General features: G+C 37.8%; 1 protein-coding gene across 3 annotated transcripts in view; it reads left to right on the forward strand.

The window, feature by feature from the left end:
• The window catches only part of FGF14 (fibroblast growth factor 14), a 534,248-nt gene that overhangs the window by 435,517 nt on the left and 76,718 nt on the right, over window positions 1-22,013 (forward strand). The gene's annotated exons all lie outside the window — the stretch shown is intronic.

Raw genomic sequence — 22,013 nt, forward strand, 5'->3', positions numbered from 1 at the left:
GGGCACAGAAACCGACATTGAGTAAAATTAAATATTTGGTTTTCCTAACTTCATCTGCTACTAAGTTGAACTTTGCAGAGATTTGGAGCAGTTCTGCACTCCTCCTTACTGAAGCAGCAGCTCGGGCTCTGGGACACTTGGACACTGATACCCCTTCATCCTAATGTCACTTCACCCAGCTATCAATGCACATTGAATGTATGGGGTGGGGTGTATGTGTGTGAAATATTCTTTAATTAAGGAAAAGAAAAGCTAAATGCTGTATAGTCTGCAAAAAGCATTTTCAAGGACCTCAAAGTCTTATCTACCTTGCATGAGACAGGTTTCTGATACTATAGTCGTATCTTTCAGAAAGATTTGCATGAACCTCTTTTACAAAGGTGGTTCCACTGTCCCTCGTCTGTGCCAGCAAGCATCTCTTAATTACGTGTCTTTGTGTTTCTGCCTGTCCTCAACCTTCCAAGAACACCCAGACGGGAAAGTCTCAGAGCTCCCTGCCTCCTACCATCAGTGGTACATCTTTCTTCAAGTCCACAGCTCTAGCAAAACAGGACGGAACAATGTGTTTTCCTCTTGACATTTGCTCCTCTGTTCATTGCTCAAGTTTGGGCCTAGAGATGGAGCTGCTTTGATATTTCACAGTGTGGTGTCTGCTTTCCTTCAGGCTCTTTCTGTTCTTCCCTGGAAATTACTCATCCAAAGGCACACACACTCACTCACCTGTATTTTTGCACCCAGGGAGTATTATGGGAGTTCTTTGCTCATCCCTGAAACCCATCCTGTCTCTGAATAACATCTGTGGACATCTAATCTCAGGAAACTGTGCACTGTTCATCTCAGTGCTGGTAGGGTGAGCCATGCCTGCCAGTGTTTTTTTTTCTTTAGGTACCAGGCAGTGCCTGGGACTAATCAGGTAATCTGAGCTATAGTGACTGTCACTGGCCATCAATATCCATTGCAGGTGAGCCAAGGGCCTCAGCAGCATCTGAGGACGCTTCTCCTGGGGACTGGCCATTTGCTCTCTGATGTGACCCCAGGGAGCAGAGGGGCAAAACTATAACCAAGCAGGTTGCTATTGATCTGATTACCAGACGTGCTCCTTTCAGAATGGAAATTCTCCCATCTTTCATCCTTCATCCTTCATCTCTCTGAATGGGTCAGTTTCTTTATTCAAAAAGCGTATTAAATTTGAGATGATTGTTAATGTCTTTGTTATGACTCTGTATGCATGTCGTTCCGCACAAACTGTATCTAACTCATTTTGAGAATGTGTATACACACACACACACACACACACACACATAACATATATAAAATGTGTGTGTGTGTAAATATAATTTTTGTGTGTATAATTTGTGTGTGGATCATTGGAATTACACATTATGCCTAAACTATATACATATTTATTCACGATTATACTTCTGATCAGAGTGTTCCTATTTCTCTTTATGAAATGTCAAATAGTTTTAAAATTTACACCTACTCTAAAACTTTACTTATTATGCTTAATACACATTTATTTTTCATTAAGTTTTCCTATGGTCACCACCGTATTATGACTCAGTTGAATATGTTATCCAGGTAAAAATGGCTTTATCCTTTCTCAGTACTTTGGCTAAGATAATTTCTAGTAATAAGGAAGTGAACATGGTACTTCAGTTAATTTCCCTCCAGTATTCATGTAATTCCCATGACCCTGAATTCTGATGCACAGAATATGATTGGTTATGACAAAGGCAAGAAAGCCATCATTCTACTTAATTCACTCACCAGAAGGGAAAAAAAAAGGGAAACAAATGCAAATGGTAGACTATGTGTAATTAATTTCAAGGAGTCTTTGGACAAAAGGAAAATATGAAACATCCCATTCGTTTATTGTTAGGTTGATAGTAGGCAATAAAAATAAATAAATAGACTTCTGGGCTGTCCAAGTTTCAGTGCCATTTTATGGAATATGAAGGAAGGAACTGGAATTGAAATGAAAAAGACACCAACAGCTTAAGAGGAAGAAGAGGGAAAAAAGAGAAATGGAGAGGAGATAATAAGTCAGCAGTAGGAAGAGGCATTAGGCAGCGCTGGAGGAGGGGGAGAAAAGAAAGAGAAAGAAGAGAGGCTGAGGGGAGGAGACGGCCAAGGGAACTAAACGGGGAAGACACAACACAGGAGACGGGAGAGGGCGGGCCATGGCTTCCCTCTCTCCATCACGTTCCCGGAATCCACCTGACTCCTGGCTCCAGCCTCCTGTTATGGGTTGGAGAAAACAAAACCCTCCCTCTAGAAGCACAGGCTGGAGTTTCCAACCACACCTGAGGTAGTTTTCCTCCTGTCTCCCCATAACCACATTCACCTCTTTCCCCTCCCCTAGCCTCGTCTTCCAGGACGGCAGCTGTGCCTGGGTCACGTTATTCTGTAAACGAGGAAGCACTGCCGCTTCATCTTTCCAGACTTCTGTAATAACTCCCAAAGGATTAGACCTGCAGCAGTAGGAATGGTGGCGAGAGACACGTGGCAACATGAGGGCCACTGCAATAGCCCAGGGGAGGGGTGCTGAGTGTGTTCAGTGGAGCATTATCACCCTTAAAAAAGAAGGAAATCCTGCCATTTGCAACAACAAGGATGAACCTAGAGGGTGTTATAGAAAGTAAAATAAGCCAGACACATAAAGGAAAAAACTATGATCTTACAGGTAGAATCTAAACAAGCTGAATACATAGAAGTGGAGTCTTGAGCAGTGGTTGCCAGGCAGGAAAGTAGGAGAATGGGGGAATGAAAAAAAAGAGAAGGAAAAAAAGAGAGGAAATTAAATAGGGCTTGTAAACTACAAGCATTTGTTCTGTTTGGACAGCGTGTGTGTGCGAGCGCCTCACCCCCCACCCCCCACCCCCCGCCGCTCCCCACCACCGTGATCTGAATGCCTTTAGGTGGGGCAAGCACTCTATAGTCTACAGTTTGGCAACAATTACAACTACTGCTTAATTGTGTAAAGGAAAACACTACACACACGATAACTTTGTTCCTACACACACGTTAACTTTGTTTCCCCACCTGGAGACACTGGCATTGGCAACCCCTGAATTAAGGGACTGGAAAGGGTGAGAGAAATTTGGAAGTGTATTTTGAGGAGTTAGAGAAAGAACTCCACAGTTGTGTGGGTGTAGGAGGTAACAGAATCCTGGTTCACCCTGGTATGACTATCAGAACCTGGGCTATGATGCTTTCCAGGGAGAAAACAAAACCTGGAAGGAAGAGGGGGCTTGGGTGGAGGAGATGCTGCATTCCATTTGGGACCCAGGATATCGAGGTGGGTTATCAACCCACCAAATGAGTGCTGGATGATGACCAAACTCTTTTATCCCCAAAGAATCGTGTCTAAGGGCTGTGTTAGTGTGAAGACAGAGAAAGAATTGTTCTGTGATGGGTGGTGATTGTTTTCCTTTTCTTCCGGACTGTCAGACAGAGATGAAGAGAAGAGTTCAACAGCATCTGCACAGGTGAAGATAGATATTAGACGTTATAAAATAGCGTGACTTCTTGAAAAAGCTTTCTAGTATATTTTGCTTGATTTCTAAGTATACAGAATCAATAGAGGCAATTTTAAACACTGGATAATAGAGCAAAGGACTAGCTGAGTTAAATTCATAACTTGTGCCTTTATAAAAATTAAAGCTTATAATATAGGAACAAAGTATCAGACCTTCAGATATTCTTATAGTGGTTCACAATCCTCAACATTCATCCATATGACTCATTGTAAATATCCAGATCCCAGAACATTAACCTAAAAGGTTCTGATTCAGTAAGTTGCATATGCCTCAAAATCAGAATTTTGAATGTGTGTTCCAAGCATGTCTAGCACAGGTGCCTAGAAGAGCATCCCTTGATAAACAAGGGTCTGTGTCTGCATCACTGTCCCCGGAGATGACATGATTTTATATTTACCATTGCTTTCTTCTTCTTCTCCTCTGCCCTCTCCCCCTCCCCCCTTCTTCTTCTTTGTATTATTAGTGTTAGTATTTACAAATTCATGGACCAGTTCAAGCCCCCGGGAAGTAAGTAGAATGACATGACCTTAAGTAATGTTCACCTTTCCCACTGACCAGATGAGCTGGCCTTTGAGGAAGTGAATGGAGAAGAGTCCTGGCTGCGATCATGCCACTCAATCTGGAAAGACTAGGACGAGAAATTCCTGGAAAGAACAGGGCAAGAAATGTGTCCTTGAGCATCAAGATAATATAGGGAGAGAAATTTTTGGTGAGCCTTGAGAAAATAAAAGAAGAGAAATAGAAACAAAGTAAGATACTACTTTTCAGGCTAGTGACAGCTCGTTTGCAGTCCTGAGAAAGAGGCATTCTCCATCACGGAAAGCTCGGAGATTCTCCCCAAGACGCCCAGCCTGGGGCCGGCGGGCACCTGCTGACCTGAAGGGCTGGTTCAGGACAGAGACATCCTGACAGAGCTGGTTTCCAATGACAGCAAATCTGGGTTGCTTCAGAAGTGAGCTCTTTTTAGATTTTTTTAAAAAGTTACTGATGAAATAAATATATCTATATTTAATAAATTGTTTATTTTTCCTAAGCCTCTGTTTCTTCCGAGACAAGTTTGTTTTCCTCTAAGCAGGGCCTTCCCACACAAGTCCCATTTCTGGAACAAAGGAGGCCTGCTTCTGCCCTAGGTGAACGCCAGGTCCCTGGTGCTGGGCCCACGTTTGGGCTTCTTTTCCAGGTCCTGTGTAGAGAGTGGGCTGATCCCATTAAGGCCCATCATTATACAGATTTCTTAACTGAACCAAAACCCCTTATACCCCACAGAAATGAAACACATATGACTGATCACAAAAGAGTGTGTGAAAAATAAGTGGAAGATCATTTCTGTTCAATGAAATTACTCAGCACTTAAATATAGACCGAAGAGTCAACACTCGGTGGAGATGTGTGTAATCATGAATTCACTTACTCGCTCCATTCAGCCGACATTTCTGTAGCCTTCCATTAACAGCTATTGTGCTGTATGTGCTGGGGCTTCAAAGATACGTGCAAGATGCAGCCCCCGTAAAGTCCAATAGACACGAGAAAATCATTCAGAGAAAATACTGACTAGTCATATGGATAAAGGAGTCTAAGAAAGGTTTTTTTATCTTTTCTCAGCGTCTATTATTCTATGACTATATTTGTACATTTCCTATCACACCTTGGACAGGCGATGGGCATGTAGGAAGTCTTCAACTGTAGTTCTTTTTTTATTATTTATTATCCTTTTATTTTTTGTTGAGAGGGAAGGTAATTGGGTTTATTTATTTATTTTTAGAGGAGGTACCGGGGATTGAACCCAGGACCGCATGCATGCTAAGCTTGCGCTCTACCGCTTGAGCCAAATGCTCCCCGCCATTCTGCAGTTCTTGATTGATTATTGTTAAGGTGGAATCAGTTTCACCAGCAAAATTTATGAATTTATTCCTTGAGAGCCTTCCTTGTTCGTGATGTTCATTATGCATGCCACTTACCTTTTTACCCATGAAAAACATTAAGCATCAGCAAAGAAGATGCGAGTCTGTTCATTTCTCAAGTTAGACTTGCAGAAAAGCACTTATTTGCACATTTCCTTTCCTGAAAGGGCATGATAAACTCAGAGAGGCAGAACTCGGATCTGCAATGTTTGATGCTAACATGGTCATGTTTGCATTACCGAGGTGAGTGGTAAGCTGTCTTCACCTTAAAAAAGCATCTCAGGGCAAAAGTGTAAACCCCGATTTCTTGTCAATGTTGCTACCACTTGAACTTTTTAACAATTTAAAGCAAGAGCATGAATGATGATCATTAAGGAAAGGACTGTTATTTCTATATGTTCTTAAATGATACAGTTGTAGTGTCAAAGAAAAAATACCACAGTTTGAAATTTTATCCTAGTTTTCTCTAGAGTGAAAACTGTAAAATACAGACATAAATTTATGTTAGATCTAAATGTTTCCTTTTTTTTTTTACAAATCTATATTTGTAGAGGATGAATGGTAGATGGTAGGTGGTGAAAGGAATTTTTATATGTAAGGACTTTCAAAGACTACCTGAAAAATTGAGTCCTAAATAAATAGATAATATTTGAGAATGAACTGTCTCTTTGTTTTCATTCTCCACACCATGAAAAAAAAATGCATATAAAACTACGTAAATGCTAAAAAGGCCAATAGTCCATTAAAATGAATGACAAATCAGCTTTAACACTAAAGCAACAATTAATAGCTACTAAAATTTGGGACAAAATTATGCTTTCTTAAAAATTGTTTGCATATGTGGGAGGCCCCATTATTGTAATTGTATATACACCATCCACCCAAGTGGAGCTGATGGATTTTGTTTCAGATTACACATTTTACTTTTAGAGAATTCTTCTCCCTATTTCTGGGAATGGAGTTGCATGTAAGCTATGAGTTCATGGTGGGCTCTGAGTAAACATTGGGTATCTCTCTCAGTTTCCTGAGTGTAGCTCATTTCTTAGTAATTTATATTCTATTTCTTAGTCACTTGGGAATAAACAAGAAAAATAAGTTTAAAAATAATTCATAAAAATATGACTCTTATTCTTTTCCAGAAAAACTAATACAACAACCATTATTGGAAAACCAAGTTGGCTATTTTTCTTCATATCATTTACTAAAATTGGCAAAATTATTCCTTTTGTGATCATTTTCCTTGTTTCCTTCTCTTTATGCCGTGTGTTTCCAGTGATTTTAGAACTGCAGTGTTATTGAAAGAATAATGACCATTTATTTGACTAAAAATGTTGGTCACATTTTCTTTTTAATATTACGCATCAGTCAGTATTGGTCCAAAACATGCTAGAGCCTAAAGAAATAATGATAAAAAAAAGACAGACATGACCCCTATCCCCATGGAACTTATAGTTTCTGTATATATGAACTCCATATACAGTGCGTTTTAACTTTGAATTATTTCTCTACATCATGGAAGGGTGTTTTGTGCTACTTAGGGTTACACTGAATGTTGGTTGTTTGTCTTAAGGTAATGTATTCAATTTCGAATGCAGGTTCCTGGAAAGGTACATACTGTACTTCTGAATAAGGACATGGTAGAGCTCTTGAGAGAGTATTTAGAGTTAGATATTGGTTTTAAGATCTGACAACTATACAGAATGAAGAGAGATGAGTCACTGGTTAATAGGTACATCCCAACCCATGCAAAGGCTTCATAATTGGTTGTTATCTGATGTCCCGATAGAGAGAGAGACTGGATGGGAACAAGATATTTTTGTGAGGCTTTAGAATTGCTGCATCTATGACACGGTGGGGATACTTTATTTGGCTATTAGCCCTGGATCCAGACCACTATTTAGCAGAAATAGTTATGTGGACAAACAGGAAACATTACTCTACTTTACTCTTACGCTGGTACAAATAGGACCTAGAGGTACTAGCCTGACACACGGTGGATATTGGTTTATGTCAGGAGACGAGCTTTTACCCATGGCACGTAAGAAGTTAGCTGTGAATGCCCTTCACAGGGGCCTAGTGACAAATGGTTGATCTTCAATGACTCCCCATTAATGTCAGCTTCTCCAGTTAACTCCCTGGTGTCTCAGCTCTGAACCCTTTATAATGCTGTTTCGGTCTCTAAACCTTAAACTGAGGGCAGAAGCGATCCAGAGCCTCGTCATGGCAAAGTATTTTCCACAGTGAGCGAATCTCTGTTATGGTTCAAGTGTGTTGGCTTTCTGGGCTGTGCTTGAGAAACAGCTTTGAAGAAGTCAATATCTTTCTTGCTTATAAATAAGGAAGGGTAAAATTCTGAGTAGAGCTGCGTATTTATTGTGGTATGAGAAACAGCAGTTTTTATTAGAAGGCGTGTTAAATGCTCACAATGCAGCGATGCAGGTTCATTTGCGAGCACTTGCTCAGCTGTCAGCACTTACTACTCATTATTTTTGCTATTGCGTTAAATGGGAAAATGATGGTGAAGGGTTATGGAACTACAGAGAAAATAATGGCGTCTGCAGCATTATGAATTATTTAAATATTGCCATTAACATTTTGCTTTCTATCCTATAATCATCAATAGAAGCAATGGGAAGTTTTTTTTTTGTTTTTGTATTAAGAACTTGCCATTGAGATAACTCTACCTACCATTTAATGGCAGCCAGTATGCCTAACTCCTCTATTGCTTTTATTCCAATTTCGATTAGAATTCTATATTTCTAGCAATATTAGTAACAGAAAAATCAATAATAAAACTGTTCAAAAGTCCTCTAGACAACTTTTACCTAGAGATGAGGCAAGAGGCATTCTCTTAATGTCCATGGAGAAATAAAATCTAATGTGAAATATCATACTAAAATAAAGGAGGAAATTATTAAGAAATTGTTCCACAGGGGCCACAAATGTGTTAACTGTTTTTCTAATGCAGTTTGAGTCTTTTAAAAGACTGTTATATAGACTTAGCAAAGCCAAATGTGTACCCAGGAGAAATAGCAGTGAGCCTTTATTTAATTTAAAATTACATTGCAAGAGAGGGCTTACACACTGAAATGGGTAGACAGGAGAATTGCCTTGAGCAATATAGTTCCCTTGTGTTTATCTTAAAAAAAATTAAATAACACCTTGTAGGAATCTGAATGCAGACAAAGTTCTTATTAATTTTTATGCATTATTCATGCAATAACAATAACCAAAAAAGGGGAAAAGAAACCGTGTCAGCAATATGTGATTGTTTCAAAGCACGAGGTGTTCAGTCATACTTCGGTTCTCTGAGCCACAAAGCTAGTCCTGATTTTATTTTATTCCTGATTAATAGTCTTTGGGACCAATTAGACATTCCTCTGACTCATTAAACTATTGACTACCAGGACCAAAATATCCAGTTACTTAGTTTTTTAATGAATAATAACTTCATTAGATAGTATGTTCCTAATATGACTAGGGAAAACTATGAAATGTGTATATTGTGGTACTTAATTTCAATTATCTAGTCTTCCAATCATTTGCTTAACAAGAGACTTGCCCAGAGGTTTGTTGAAACAGTGACTACCTGGCAAATTACCGTGTACTAATCGATCCGATAGTAGCATGTTAAAATTACCTGAACCAGTCTGCTCAGTACTTAATTGTATTTTCTGTCAGTGTTCTACCTAGAAGCATTTGTGCTTTAAAATAATTTTTTACTCTGAAAAAATGTGGTAGAATTGCATTATCGGGTCCTTGAGGTGATTTTGCGTTTGAGGCGGTGACGGTGAGAAGCAAGATAAAGATGTAGAAACCAAAAGCCCTAGTTCTGTGACCATAGACCCGGCAGAGCCCCAGAGTCGGTTTTAATGTATTGATGAACTAATCTTGTTAATTCCACTTCAAAGTGAGGTTTTCAAGGGTAATTCAATGACCTGAAGGGGTGACTGCATAATAGTAAAGTATGTTACCACTGGGGAAAGTAGAATTCTTGTACTGAGGACACTATGTGGTGTGTGTGTGTTTGTGCATAATTGTTCTGTAACCATAAACTACTAAGACACTCTTTTCTCACACAATGAAAAGGATACACAGATGGAAATTAGTATTCTGATATGTAAATGTCGGTATTTTCTCTTAGTTACCATTTAGGTATTTTTCTGAATACTCATTGTGAAGTACAATGAGCATAAAATCCACCTTGAGGGATCTTGCTTAGGATTTATAATTCACAACTTCAGTTCATTTTAATTCTTCAAAGGCAAATGCCTTCTATAGTTCATTTCTTCAATGCATAACAGAGTGGGATTGGTAGATGGGCGTGTATAACCGGAGATGAAGATACCCAGCTCAGAAGACTCATTGATGGCTGGCCATGCCACCAGCGCTAATTAAAGCACTGGGGCCCTACGGGTGACCCTGAGAATTCTGAATGCCTTTTTATAACATGATGATGACATTTGAAATACTTTCCAAGAAGTAGACGGAACACTCAATCATGTTTTCTTTAATCTTTAGATACTGTGATTATGTTCTGGCAGAATGACGGCAGTTACTTACCTAAGGTCAGCAGACATCGCCGTGCCTATCACAGACACATGGAGAGTGAGGCAGCACTCCCCAGCTGTGCTGTTGGCCCGGTGGGCTCCGTGCCAGCAGCGGGTTCTCTCTCTGACACTCTTTTGCCACAGCTCCCTGTCCCTGAAACACTAGGTTAGCAGGGAACGGGGGGGGGGGGGGGGGGGGGGTGTGTGTGCAATTCCTCTCCTCTGCTTATCCGGCCTGGGATCTCTCTTCAAAATTTCAAAAAGACTAAAATTATGATGTCTGCAAAGAGCATTTACATTTATCCACAAGTGGGTATACGTCCTTGTAATCTCCCTTAAAGTAAAGATGACATTTAAATATACGGCTCATCAGAATAGTGTTCAATCTAAATACTTGTAAGCAATCTGCAAATGTACTGGTTTTCTAAGTCTCATAATGTCTAATGAGTGTTAAAGAGAAATAAAATAACCTTTCTTGGGTAGTTTTCCAATTCTGAAAATAACAAGCTTATAGGAAACAAAATGTGGAGATTTGAGGTGAAATCTTTTTTTTCTTTTTCTCTTTTCTTCTCTCTCTCTTTTTAAGATTTGTAACTCGGTAGGCCTCAGGGTTTCTTTATCTCATGGCTACAACCAGTGCTACTATCTTTCTCTTAATGTCAAATTGCTTTCACTGTGTCGCAGAAATGACCTAGAAACAATTTCAAGAAAGTGGATCCCGTAAAATAACGTTCCATGTCACCTTTTTATGTTCTGAAACTAGATAAAAATGTCAATATAATATAAGTAAATGTATAATTAAACTACACAGTTTACATATGATTCTAAGGGGAACTTGTCACTGCTTTTGAAATTTATTTACTTGAAAACTAAATTTATTCATTCTGTGGGTTTTACAGTTTTAAACACAGAATATAACTTCATTTTGACGATTATTTTAGTAAAACTTTTATTTCAACTTGCAGTAATGTGTATCCTATGTCATACTTTAAGAGCGCCATTCTATCACCTTATTTGGAAAAGACAAATTTATTTTCCTGAAAAGATACATGTATTATTTTTATCACATTGATGATTTTGAAAATATGATTTATTTAATTGTGATACATTTCTGGGTCTCCTAGCAGTGATCATCTGCTGGAAGTTAACCATATTTCTATTCATATTTGTGTATGAGAAATAACAATATTCCAAGGGAAATACTAGCATTCAAGCTGTTGATATGTATATATTAAGAGAAAAGTATTTCATGTACATTTAGCTGTAAGGTTGGTTTCAGTATATTTTCCATTTAACATTTGTAATTCTGTCATAATGAAGAAATATATAATTATTTTATCCTATTTAATGTGTGTGTAACAATCAAGGGGAATTTCTGCATATTCAAATTGCCAGGATGAATAAAATGTTAGTATTTTCTTTGGAAGAGATATTGAAAGAAATTAAGGGGAGAAACACATACTTAGTTCAGCTCTGCTCCCTTCAAGCTTAAAATGGGGCAGATAATAAGGTTTTAGTTCACTTCCATTCTCCTTCCTGCTAAGACTCAGATAAGGTTGCTATCATACACTTGGTCTCTACTCAAATTTCTACTGTTATATCTTTCATTAGTGATTCTCCAGGTGTTGATAAATTTTCAAAATAATAATATTCACAGGAGAAATAAGCATTACTTCAGATCATATATGTCTAGCTGGTTCTTCTTGGACCATATGGTTTACTTTTTGTATTCTTATTTTAATCTTTTATTTGGTCTTAGGTATCATGATAGCACTACTAACGAATTGTGTGCCTCAGCAAATAAATGAGACACAACTCCTACTAGATCAAGCTGCTGTCTGCAGAGTTTTGAGGGAGCAGCACTGAACACTATAGGGAAACGTTGGAAATACACACACACTTGCACGCTGACCAGATTGTTGGCACGTTGACCAGACACATCCACTATTCGTGCTATTTTATAATTATACAGTGACCTCTGCCACCAGCATCACCCCAGTGAGGGACAGTCAGGACTGTTTGCCCTGGAATTCAAAGCTTTCTTCCAACCAAAACTATGAAGTCTTTCTGATCTATTGCCCCTACCCACACCGTATCCCCAAACAAGAGAGATTTTTTTTTCTCTTCTTTGAACATCCATAATATGTTATTTGTACCTCCTTGATGGCTCTAATGCCATTTTCCTTTGCTTAGAGACATTTGTTTATAAGCCTCAGATGTTCTCAAGTTACATTTTTATTTTTTAAATTTTTTTCACAGGCTCACTGTCCTCATTTCTTTTTTTATTGAAGTATAGTTAATTTACAGTGTTTTGTTAGTTTCTGGTGTACAGCAAAGTGATTCAGTTATACACATATATATGTGTATATATATTCTTTTTTAGATTCTTTTCTATTATGAGTTATTACAAAATACTGAATATAATGAATATAATTCCCTGTGTTGTACAATAGGACCTCATTGTTTATCTATTTTATATATAGTAGTTTGTATCTGCTTATTCCAAACTCCTAATTTATGCCCCCCCAACCCCCTTTCCTCTTTGATAACCATAAGTTTGTTTTCTGTGTCTGTGAGTCTGTTTCTGTTTTGTAAATATGTTCATTTGTAGCATTCTTTAAATTTCCCGCATATAAGATATCATATGATATTTGAGTCACTTTTTTTTCTTTCTCATCCTTCATTGCTTTTCTGCCTTTCTCAGCATGCCTGCACTGTAGTTTCTTTGTTTCCCTGTCTCTGTATTGTGACCTTCACTCCTAACCCTAAATCATAATTAATTTCTGCCACTGGATATTTTCAAGTGAATCGTTCACCTGTACATGTAACTCTGTAAATGACCACTCTGGAGTCTGTTCCCTCCCTTGCCAGCAGCACCTCTCCCTGTCCAGCTGTTAACAACTAGAGGAATTGCTCCCCGAGTTTTGCTATCAGATCGGAGCTGTTATTTGTTGTTTTGTAAGTTATGTGCACATAAAGACTTATTAAGCAAAACACTCAAGGTTTTGGATTAGAAATGCTTTCAACAGGCAACAGTTTATGAAAGCTGTTGCAATGGTTGTTGAAAAGTCCAACACACGTCTAAATTTCCAGTGACATTAAACTTTTAAAGAAATTTTGCTTTCACCAGTTAAAGTTGTGTTAGCTACAGTTCCCATAGCAATTTTTCTTATCTCATATATTTAAAAATATCACTAAATCCTAAAACATTATATTTATTACTGCGTAAGGAATTTCTTTGTAAATTCTTTTTCTGGACTGTCTTCTGTATTATTGCCATTACATGACATTTACAAAATACTAGCAGATGTGTGGTGACAAGGACCTTGTAAGACAAGTCCTTCCAGGCTGAGAGTTCACATTTCAGGTAGATCATGGAGATTTTCCATTATTCTACCAAATACTAGAGAACATTAGCTCAAAACGAAGATTTTCTTGATCTGAATCCATTCCTGTAAATTTCTACAGCGTCAGAGGAAGTGGGAATGCTGGTCTCTGGCACTTACAGTACAATCTTTCAGCTTTCCAACATCATAGCTCTGTGCTCTGAGTTAATTGTGTTAAATTTGCCAAGGTATGTTCAAGAATGCACGTGTACCTCCAGGGGAACGTCTCCCGAGCAAATAGTTGCACATGATTTAGGGGAAGTATTTTCTTTCTAAAACAAAAGTCTGTAAGGATATACATTGAGAATGATGTAATGATTAAATTTTATCACTTAATGTTTGGGAATTATTAAAGGGGGGAAGCATAACTGTGCAGCCTATGCTAAGCCCAGAGCACTATGTGCTGTTAAATGGACACTTCTGTTCCTCCGTAGAGCAAAGAATGAAAATCACAGGTACCTCAGCCACACTGTAAGTGTGGAGCTGTGACATATGTTGAATAAAAGGCTTAGAGCCCATAAATATGTGGTTATAATGATAAAGGAGCTTTAAGTGTATGCTTTTTATTCACCAGATCTCCAAAGCAAAATAGTGTCTGTGGAAGGTGACATTCTCATGCATGGTCTTCATGCCAATTTCAAAGAATGATGTCCTTTAGTGAGGATGAGAGTGCAGGGAACACAGCATTTTGGGACAGCAAGTCTATGTATGGGTGACATAATGTCAAAAGTCATCAGTTAAAAATCACTAGTCTCGCTGTGTACCTGGCTTTCCTAGTTTTAGTAAATGTCTGTAATTGGCAGCAATGCAGGGATCTTCCTTCTGTGACTTATTTGTTATAGTTTTAAGAATGTTTTATTTTAATGGCTTCAATTTGCACCCTGATGTTTGTGGTAATAGTGAGGCTTAGAAGACACACCGAAGTATTTTTGTGGTTGAAAGAGCTTAAACCTTTGAAACTCACTCTGTCTCTGTACACTCATGTAATTTAAATTATGTTCCTATCTTGTCCGTAGCAGGCCTTTGCAATAGGACAGTATAGGTTAGTTTTGTAAATCTCATATTAGAGTCCTTTCATCTTATAAAAATTTAAAATTAGATATAGACATAGGTAACTGACACTTATTTTTATGTCCCATATTGTTACTGTAAGTCTTATGGAATTTGAGAGAGCTCTTTTTTACATGAAATTTACTCTCTTCAATATCCCCCTTTTCCCACCTCCCACTCTCCAAGCCACTGGTCATTTGCTCCTTCATGAAAACTTCCACTTGTGAGTCATAGATTGGGCAAGGGTCACCTTCACTGATCCTTCATTCAGTCATTATTTCTTCCCTCCTCCCTTGTATCTAGATAAGTAATCCTTTTGTTCCTTATGATATTTCATCATAAGTTTTGGTTGACAGTGCCATCTCCTCCTCCAACTAGAGTTGGACTACTTAAGTATATAAATACTTAAGTGTGTATTATTCGGCTGTGTGAAAATATCACATTACACATAACTTAAGCAAAGTCCCCCATACATGTGATGTTAAGCATGTACCCAGAGCAAGCATACGGCAGAGACACTGGTCTGTTTTCCTTCTATTGGATTCAGCTCCAGGAACTCTCATAAGGATCTACACAGTGACTATAATTCACTGTACAACACATGTACCAATATGAGACTATAATAGACATTGGCCCCTGAATGCAAGCCTCCTGGTACACAATGAGGAGGGGGGCAGAATGACTGGTTTTAATGCTGGAGAGAAAAACTGGCTCTGTTGAACATATTGAAATGATACATTAATCTCCCAAAGTGTTCTAGCCCTAAGATGTGCTCAAGAATAAATTTAGCCGAATTTAATGTCTGTCTTGCTTGCTAATTTCACCCCTAGTTCTAGATTCAGCTCTACTGTACACCCAGCGTGTCGCAGGTGCATGACACGTATTTATTGTTGAAAGCCTCAATTCTGTGTGTGTCTCCTAGTGGAAGAACAGTCATTGGGATGACCATTTGTCTGAGTTTGGCCCCAGGCAATTTTAGTTCACACAGGTTGTGCTGGTATCAACATTAATACTGCCCTCTTTCATTCTTAAAGTTTTCCAAGTCTGGAGGATACAGTATATGGTCACCATAAGTATAATGATATTTGAAATGGTGTTTTTTAATTTGAGCGTTGGCATGCATGATGTGGAAATGAACAATGCTGCAGCCCAAAGACGCAACTGAGCTAAGACTTGCTTGACGCACGGCGCTCATTGCTCTTCAAGCCACACCTGCCTACCTGACCTCTGCTCTCGCTGCTTAACTCTCTCCTTCTCCTTACATGGTGCAGAGATGAACACCATTACTTTTCACATGAAACAATACTCTCTTGCAGCCCTTTTCTTTCCGCAGAACACTTTAAACATCTCCTTCAGTCATTCAGTAGCATTTATCCTTTGGCTTCTTGAAAATGTGTTGGCGTTTTTCACCCATCCTTTCTTCTGAGTCTGGATTTGACTTACGGACGTTGTCAGTATTCCTGCCCGCTGGGGTCGCATGTCCGGGAGCATCTTTATTGCTCCATTTATCATTTGTAAAAGTAATATTTCATGTCATGGTGGTAACACTGACAAGGGAAGCTTAACCTTATAAAAGGAATTGCTAATGTGCTGATAAAAGAAGGAAGGAAAGGGCCAGATTCGTCATGAAGACAAAGAGAGTAGCGAGAGAGAAGAGACACCAGGGTGAAAGGAGGGTGCCCGAACAGCCACCCCTGCACGTTGTCTGGGGGCAGAGGGGACACTGGAAGAGGGGCAGGAGGATTTGACACCCTATAGAGCTTAACTGCTTTTTTCCAATGACTTTGCATGCAAGGTTCCTCAGAAAAGGGGAGATAACCATCCTCAAACTACACCAGAAAAGCAATAAACTCTATAGCCAAGTTATCATAAGCAGACCGTAATGTTAACAAAGAAATCTTGATGTATTAAAAAATGAATGTATATTTAATTGTATGCATACTTAGTAATCAGGTGGTTCCCACCAATGACTATAGTAAGTATTTTCGTAGTCTGCTGTAGAAAAGGTGGCAGGTTCAGAGGAGACCTGGAAGAAGCAGAAATTCTTGCTTTTGGGACTTGGGGGCACTAGGCAATCAAAATATCCACTGGTCCAACGCAGGGTCTGGGGTGTGACTCACAGAGAGTTGACAAAAGTGACAGCTTGTGTGTTCTACAAGAGGAGTCATGGGAACACAGCCACCGTGCAACTGCCATTGGGTCACCATTGATCTCCTGGCAGCTAACTCTAGGAACACTCTGCCATTCCAATGCCAGTAAATGCTGGCCACTGCTTTCTCTCTTGGACACTTGTCTTGCTACTAGTCTCGAGTTTCATGATTTCATGGGAAGAGGCTCAATTTGTTTGAATTTAACATGATGAGATTTTTGCATTGTGTATGCCAGAAAGGTAAATAGTATGTGTGCTTAATAATAAATTATGTTGGAGAACAAATCCATTCGCTAAAATCTAACTTAAACTGGAAAAAAAATTCCATACGTATTTTTGATTTCTTGAAACTACTGTGAGAGTATAACAGATGATCTGAGTTCAATCTGTGGCCCTTGCGGGTATTTCCTGGTAAAGCACTAGGCACTTAGGCCATGCCCACAGTGTATTCTGAGTGGACAACACCGTGCAAAGGGACAAAACAGTAAAATAAGCAATGTTAGTGTCCTTTTAATTCTGTATGCCACATAAGATTGTTTCTAAAATCAAAGGGTAACTTTTTTTTTTTTTACAATTTCACATTTTATTTTTATTTATTTGTTTATTTTTCTGGAGAAGATAATTAGGTTTTTATGTATTTATTTTTAATGGTGGTACTGGAGATTGAACACAGGACCCTGTGCATGCTAAGCATGCACTCTTCCTCTGAGCTATACCCTCCCCTCAAAGGGTAACTATTTCTGATGGCAGAAGTACCAAATACCAGTGGGGTGCAGTGTTTCTATATGTTATTTGGGCTTCCTGATTTCATAGTGTCAGAACTGGAAAATTTAATTAATCCCTGATACTTAACCCAGTAGGACTTTTCCACTTGAGATCCACACTTGAAATCGTAAACAGTCCCACACTTGAAAGTGTGAACTTTTTATTACACGGAAGTCTAGATGATAATTGCCCTGTTAATAATATATTGGGATCAATCCATATTTTAATTAGAGATAAAAAATTGAAAACTACTAAAGTATGGTTAGAATATTTATTAAAAGCGCATTTCCTTGATTGTCTTTGGATATAGATGGGTTCAAATAGTTAAGACTATGACAACAGAAGTGTATAAGGCATTTTAGAGAAAAATGGTGTGTTGTGTATATGTTACTACCTGTGTATTTTTCAACCAATATTTATTTGGTTGTTACACATGTACGAAACACAGCATTTGCTACTTTATGTGAACGTCTTAAATACAGGTGGCAGATTCTTTGACTTAAATGCATGATCTCTTTCAGTATTATTTCAATAATATCCTGTGCATCTTTTACCATCAGTTTACAAATGTGCATCTTCATTTACGTAATGGAGTTGGCCAACTTACTAGAAAGTGTATCATTACACTAGTGGATTAGGAGAGTTGTTACACCTCACTGAAAAGACATCATAAATGTTTTTAAATTGTGAGGGAAATAAAATAATTGACAGTTAAGATACCTATTTTAAGTAATTGAGAAATAAGGAAAAATTGCCTTCAAGCAATAAAATAAGATATAAGAAATTAGGAATTGCTTCTCTATAATGTGTTTTAAATTTTATGTGTATAAAATGACTGTATTAATTTTTGTGGATGGAAAAAATAGACTAGAGAAACTGCAAATCATTCCATAGTTTAAAACAAATTTAGAACCCTTATTAAATAGAATCAATATTTCTTTTGTGAAATCAGATTCAAAATATGAATGGCAAACCACCTTACCTTGGAGTTAATTGAACTGGTATTTACATTTTAGGACAATTGGTTTTCATTTGCTGAGAAGAGACTGAGTCTCAGTTTTCCTTCAATGACGTCTTCCTTGGGCATTGAATCCTAAGTGTGTATACAGGCTGCCAGCATTAAGGGGACACAAACATATCAGCCATTATTCATGAGTAGAACTGATTCTATTTGCTCCCAGTTCTGTCTAGGACGGTAGGTTCTTGTCTTACTTATTTAGGCAAAAACATCTCTAGAGTGAAGAACTATCTGTTAGGATTTCCAGGCTTAGAACAAACATTACATTCTTTTCATTTTGGGTCCGTACATGTGGAGCGACATTTTTAATCATGTGCCGTTTACCTGGGGCTTTCTTCAATATTTCATGAACTGTAATCCAGTTAAACAATAAAAGAGAGCAAATGAGAAAACACAGTAGACAAAACCTAGATAAAACTTTATATTCAAATTATGTTTTTTTGAGATGATTCTGAGCTCATCTGTCAGTTTGTTGTGGCCTTTATTAAGCTGGAAGCACTGAGAGTTGATTTTACTTTAATTTTACCTTTTTTATGAGTTATAATTTTATCTTTCTCTTTATTTCTAAATATCCACTTCACATATTGAATTTTTATTTTCTTTAAAGTCAAAAGCCAAGGCTCCTCTCAGAATCACATTTATACTATATGGGCTACAAGTTAAATTTCACATAGTGTTTCATGAGCCATTATTGCTAGAACGAACCAGAGAGAACCTAACTTTGCATTCAATTTAAAGTTCATTAAAAAGCCTTTGCAATCCTAAATTAGCAATTGTAGATTTCATCAGCCACTGCACAGTGCAGAGCAATAGAGAGGCGTTAACATTTTTTAGGTTCTATTTATTAATAGATACACACCATTATCAGTATGATCATATCTTTCATGTTATTGTAAAGCAGTGGATTTCAGACTTGGCTACACATTAGGCACCTTTTAAAATATTCCTGGCTGCATCACCTGAGAATATGATGCTATTGGTCTTAGAAGGGGTATGGACATTTGGGCTGATCATTTTGAAAGATCCCTTTTGAATGGCTATCTCAGGTTTCATCTGCCTGTGGCTTTAAATAGTAGACAAGTCAAAACAAACAAGCAAACAAAAGACAAACAGAAAAAAGATTTGAAAACAATTGGAAAATATAAATTCTTGCCCCACTGATCATCCAGGCCCCTTGGAATTTTTACTTAAACATTCTTTGCTTATCAACTTTCTTGTTATTGGGGAGTGATAATCAGGTAAAAAATCATTTGTACTATCTGCAGTTTTCTCCTTCTGTATAACTGTTTTTACTGAGTTGCTTGCATAGTTTAAACTAATTTTATGCCAAAGGGTATTTATATGAGGACTTGACTTTTGGTCTACTTTGCACAGCCCCACAACTTCTTGCTATTAACTTCATAACCTTATAAGAACAGAAATCATAAAAGTACATTTACCTTCCAAGGGTTCTTTTGAAGGGTATGTGATTACCAAGCAACCAAAATTCTCTGAATAAACACTCATTAGTTCTATCAGCATTTCTGTTTCAAATATACATTTTAAGCTGCAAATAGTGATTTCCAAGCACATTTTGGATTCAGGTTTCAGGGTGAATCACTGTGCCTGTAGCAAAATCTTTTCAGGGATGGAGCTGAGCATCCAGGAGAAATCAGGAATCACCGGGGAGCCTCTTAGGAAAAGTAGAACATCACCGAACAGAACTCCCCGGAGCTGCAAAAAGTTGCACGACCTCTTTTATTTGGAATATGAACAGGGTTAAGATGAAATTCCTATTAAGGACAATTATAATATATTTCAGAATAAATAGGTATAATTATATATAAAATTTTCTCATCTCTGTTCAAAATAAATACACTTAAATACTCATTTTGGGTTAATCCATGAGAAAAAAAATACTATGTGACTTCTACCCCTTGACATTCTGATTTAATTGTTCTGCATGCAGCCTGTTCATTGGGATTTTTAAAAGCAACCCAGGTAATTCTTATATACAGCAGAATTTGGGAAACATTGCTTTAAATCTTACCCAGCCTGTTGAATCAGAATCTCCAGATGGGTGTGGGGTCTTGTAGTTTGCATTTTAAGAAGCACTTCAGGTGACATTTATACACACTAGAGTTTGATAACCATTGGTTTTACGATGTGACATTTACTTCCAAGAAACTTAAGCTCTGTTCTTAGACGATTCTGTCCTTGCTTCCACGACTTGTGTTTTAGGTATAAATATTTATGGCACTGTTTTTTCTTATTTAACCGCCATCCGTGTTTATTTGCTTTGTGTAGGCTCAGGCATAGAGTAGGCATTCTTCTTTCCGCTGACTCTCCATTGGGATTGAGGTGGTATGCCAGAGCAGAAGTGATTTGTAGTTTTACATATGCTGCTAAATAGCTCGGCGGTTTTTAATCAGTTACTGAGGTGTAGAGGGTAAACGTCTTCAACTCTGTCTCCGAATGTCTCAGTTAAAGTCTGACAGTTACTCTCTGTGGAGCCTTTGGTAGGTTTCTCAACTGAGCTTTCTTCATATGTGAAATGGTCGTTTTTAACGCCCCTCTCTTAGGGCGGTGATTTGGATAAGGAATAATACATGCTAGTACTGTGTCATCTGTGCTATGCAAAATTTGCTTTTTGTTTGTTTGTTTTGGTGAGGGTAGTGAGGACAATTTTTTTTAATCTTCCTGCATCCACTTTTCTGCAAATTCAGTCATCTGAGTATTACAGTCGGGAAAATATTAGAAGCACCCAGTGCTTTAAAACAATAGCTATTAAAGTACATATTACTGGAAAAAAATGAATGGTTGACCTAATGGAGTAGTTTGGATTGTGTATTTCATATAGCATTGCTGTTGGCATTTTTGTTTTGGAGCATGTAAGGACGGCATATTCTGGTTTTCTGTTAATATACAGTAAAGAGCAATACTGCTGATTTTCATCAAGAACACTGGCAGGCTATACCTGAACATTTCGCTGCAAACTTTTCTGAAATGTGAAGTTGATGCAGGCTTGAAACCTTAAAGATTTTATTGGTCCCACTGGCAGTAGCTGAAAGCTATTCCTTAGATCTCGAATTACTTTGGTGGTTTATAGTGTACTCGTAGAGGCCGGCATTGACTTTCACTGCATGGTTTTAATATGCAGTGTAATTTTTTACTGATAAAGAGTGTGAGCTCAGATGTTTTAACTTAGCTTAAAGTAACTGATGAACCAACAGTGTAAGATTTGCTGGCGTTTTATGGGTTCTTCTTGTGTAAATTTACGATTCCTTTGTTATAAAATGTATGAAAGTTCATACAGTTTCCATAAATGCAACCCTGTCAGTATTTTATATAAGAGCTATTTGATATGTCTGATTTATTCAGTCAGGATAGATAGATAGATAGATAGATAGATAGATAGATAGATAGATAGATAGATAGATAAAGATGGAATAAACAGAGAGGGAACCTGGTTAACTGGTATAGAAATATTAACTTGGTTGATAATTAAGACTGAGATAAGCTTATGAATGACCTGCACTTGGGCAACCATAAATATTCACAGGTTTTCCAGAATTGTTTTATTTTTGCAATGTGTGTACTTAGAACGCAATAGCATGGTCCTGGCTTTAACAAATGAGAATGTAAAATAGGAGGCTGGTCAGAAGACAGGACT

Source organism: Camelus dromedarius, chromosome 13 (assembly GCF_036321535.1).
Source record: "Camelus dromedarius isolate mCamDro1 chromosome 13, mCamDro1.pat, whole genome shotgun sequence".
Taxonomy (NCBI): Eukaryota; Metazoa; Chordata; class Mammalia; order Artiodactyla; family Camelidae; genus Camelus; species Camelus dromedarius.